The sequence below is a fragment of the Galeopterus variegatus genome, unplaced genomic scaffold (assembly GCF_000696425.1).
Source record: "Galeopterus variegatus unplaced genomic scaffold, G_variegatus-3.0.2 Scaffold1255, whole genome shotgun sequence".
NCBI classification, from domain to species: domain Eukaryota; kingdom Metazoa; phylum Chordata; class Mammalia; order Dermoptera; family Cynocephalidae; genus Galeopterus; species Galeopterus variegatus.
In genome coordinates this window covers 11,434-15,392 of record NW_007727366.1, presented here as the reverse complement: position 1 = coordinate 15,392, position 3,959 = coordinate 11,434, and positions in this window count along the sequence as shown.

Here is a 3,959-nt window from a genome sequence, read left to right as displayed (position 1 = left end):
TTCAACATATTGTGATTGTTGTATCTTTCTTTCTCTTCTTATTTATTTTTTTAAGCTCCCACATACAAGTGAGGACATGCAGTATTTCTCTTGCTGTGCCTGGTTTATTTCACTGAATATAATTTTCTCTAAGTTCATCCATGTTGCTGTGAATGGCAGTATTTCATTCTTTTCTTTGGCAGAGTAGTAATCCATTGTGTATATATACCATATTTTCCTTATCCAGTCATCCAACAATGAACATTTAGGTTGATTCCAACTCTTGGCTATTGTAAATAGAACTCCAAAAAACATGGGAGCACAAGTGTCCCTTCAACCTGATGATTTCCACTCCTTTGGGTATATACCCAGCAGTGGGATTGCTGGGTCATATGGCAGTTCTATCTGTAGTTATTTTAAAACCTCCATACCATTTTCCATAATAGCTATACCAATTTACAGTCCCACCAATGGTGGAGGAGGGTTGCCCTTTCTCCACATCCTTGTTAGCTTTTGTCATTCTCTGTCTTTTTGATAATAGCCAGTCTAACTGGGGTGAGATGATATCTCAGTGTGTTTTTGATTTGCTTTTCCTGGATGCTTAGTGATGGTGAGCATTTTTTCATGTGTCTGTTGGCCAATCCTACATCTTGCCTGGAGAAATGCCTATTCAGCTCCTTTGACCATTTTTTAACTGGGTTACTTTTCTTTTTACTGTCATTTGAGTTCCTTGTATGTTCTGGATATTAATCCCTTTTCAGATGCGTAGTTTGCAAATATTTTCTCCCACTCTGTAGATTGTCTTTTCACTCTGTTGTTTCCTTTGCTGTGCAGAAGCTTTTAGCTTGATACAATCCCATTTGTTTATTTTTCCTTAGTTGCCTGTGCTTGTGGAGTCGTAATCATAAAGTCTTTGCCCTGAAGTGTTTTGCCTATGTTTTCTTTTTGGAGTTTTATGGTTTCAGGGCTTATATTTAAGTCTCTAATCCATTTTGAGTTGATTTTGGTATATGGCAAGAGGTACAGGTCTAGCTTCATTCTTCTAAACATGGGTGTCCAATTTTCCCAGCACTATGTATCGAAAAGGCAATCTTTTCCCAAACGTATGTTCTCAGTGCCTTTGTCAAAGATCAGTTGGATGTTGGTATATGGATTTATTTCTGAGTTCTTATTCTGTTCCATTGGTCCAAGTGTCTGTTTATGCCAGTACCATGCTGTTTTGGTTACTATAGCTTTGTAGTATAATTTGAAGTCAGCTAATGTTATGCCTCTGGCTTTATTTTTTTTTCTATCAGGATTACTTTGGCTATTCAAAGTCTTTTGTTTTTCAACATAAGTGTTCAGATTGTTTTTTCTATTTCTGTGAAGAATGTCATTGGTATTTATGGGGATTGTGCTGAAACTGTAGATCGCTTTGGGTACTGTGGACATTTTCACAATGTTAATTCTTCCAACCCAAGAGCATGAAATGTCTTTCCATCTTTTTGTGTCCTCTTTAATTTCTTACAGTGGTAATTTGTACTTCTTGTTGTAGAGATCTTTCACATCCCTGGTTAACTTTACTCCTAGGTATTTTGTGTGTGTGTGTGTGATTATTGTAAACAGTCTAGCTCTCTTGATTTCTTTTTCTCCTAGTATGTTGTTGGAGTATAAAAATGCTACTGAATTTTGCATGTTGATTTTGTATCCTGAAACTTTACTGAAATCATTTATCAACTCTAAGAGGTAGGTTCTTCTACATATAGGAACATGTCATCTGCAAAGAGGGACAGTTTGACTTCATCTTTTCTAGTCTGGATACACTTTATTTTTTCTCTTCCATGATTGTCTGGCCAGTACTTCCAATACTACGTTAAATAGGAGTGTTAAGAGTGGGCATCCTTGTCTTGTTCCTATTCTGAAGGGAAAAGCTTTCAACTTTTCCACATTCAGGGTGATATTGGCAGTGGGTTTGTCATATATGGCTTGTATTGTGTTGAGATACTTTCCTTCTATAATTAATTTGCTTACAGTCTTTATCATGAAGGGATGTTGAATACTGTCAAATGCTTTTTCAGTGTCTATTGATATAACCATATGGTTTTTGTCCTTGATTTTGTTGATGTGGTGTATCACATTTATTGACTTGCATATATTGAACCATCATTGCATCCCTGGGATGAATCTCATTTGATTATGGTTTATAATCTTTTGATGTGTTTTGCTCTATTCTATTTGTTAATTTTTTATTGAGGATTTTTGCATCTATGTCCATCAAAGACATTAGCCTATAGTTTTGGTTTTTTGTTGTATCTTTGGTTTTGGTATCAGGGTGATGTTTGCCTCACGGAATGAGTTTGGGAGAATGGCCGGATGTTTGCCTCATGGAATGAGTTTGGGAGAATGGCCTCTGTTTCAATTTTTTGGAAGACTTTGAAGAGAATTGGTTTTAATTTCTCTTTAAAGGTCTGGTAGAATTCAGCAGTAAAGCCATCTGGTCCTAGGCTTTTCTTTTTGGAAGAATTCTGGTTACTGCTTCAATCTCATTTCTCATTATTAATCTGTTCAGGTTTTCTATCTTCTTCATTCAGTCTTGGTAGTTTCTATGTGTCCAGAAATTTGTCCATTTCCTCCAGGTTTTCAAATTTGTTCGTGTACAGTTGTTTAGAATAGTCTTTAATGATTCTTTGTATTTCTGTGGTATCAGTTGTAACATCTCCTTTTTCACTTCTAATTTTTGTTATTTGTTTCATCTTCTTTTTTTAGTTACCCTAGCTAATAGTTTGTCTATTTTGTTTATTTTCTCAGAAAACCAACTTATTGTTTCAGTGATCTTTTGTATCTTTTGGGGTGGGTGGGAGGGTTCTATCTCATTTAGTTCTGTTCTGATCTTAATTACTTCCTTCCATCTACTAACTTTGGTATTGGATTGTTCTTGTTTTTCTAGTTCTTTGAGGTGTAGTGTTAGGTTGTTTATTTGTAATCTTTCTATTCTTTTGATGTAAGCATTTATTGCAATAAACCTCCCTTTTAGTACTGTTTTGCGTATCCCATAGGTTTGGGTATGATGTGTCTTTATTTTCATTAGTTTCAAGAAATGTTCTGGTTTCCTGTTTAAATTATTTCTGAACCCATATGTCATTCAGGATAATGTTGTTAAACTTCCATGTGTTTGTGTAGTTTCCAGAGTTCTGCTTGTTATTGATTTCTAGTTTTAATCCATTGTGGTCTGAAAAGATACTTGAAATTATCCCAGTTTTTAAAATTTTTTGAGACTTTATTTGTGACCTAACATGTGGTCTATCCTGGAGAATGTTCCATGTGCTGACGAGAAGAATGTATATTCTGTGGTTGTTGAATGAAATGTTCTGTAGCTGTTTGCCAAATCCAGTTGGTCTAAAATGTGGTTTAAATCTTGTGTTTTTCTGTTGATTGTTTGCCTAAATGATCTGTCCAATGTTGAGAAAGGGGTGTTCAGGCCCCCAACTGTTATGCTAGTTGGGTCTATTTCTTTCTTTAGGTCTAATATTGTTTGCTTTATATGTATGGGTGCTCTGATGTTGGGTGCATAAATATTTATGATTCTTATGTCTTCTTGTCTCTTTTTATGGTTTTTGGTTTAAAGTTTATTTTATCCAATATAAGAATTGCTACTCCTACTCGTTTTTGTTTCTGTTTGCATGGTCTATCTTTTTTCATCCTTTCACTCTTGGTCTGCCGGTGTCTTTACAGGTGAGGTGAGTGTCTTGAAGACAGCATATAGTTGGGTCTATATGGTTTTTGGTTTAAAGTTTATTTTATCCAATATAAGAATTGCTACTCCTACTCGTTTTTGGTTTCTGTTTGCATGGTCTATCTTTTTTCATCCTTTCACTCTTGGTCTGCAGGTGTCTTTACAGGTGAGGTGAGTGTCTTGAAGACAGCATATAGTTGGGTCTACGTTTTTAATCCAATAAATCAGTCTGTGTCTTTTGAGTGGGGAGTTTAATCCATTTACATAA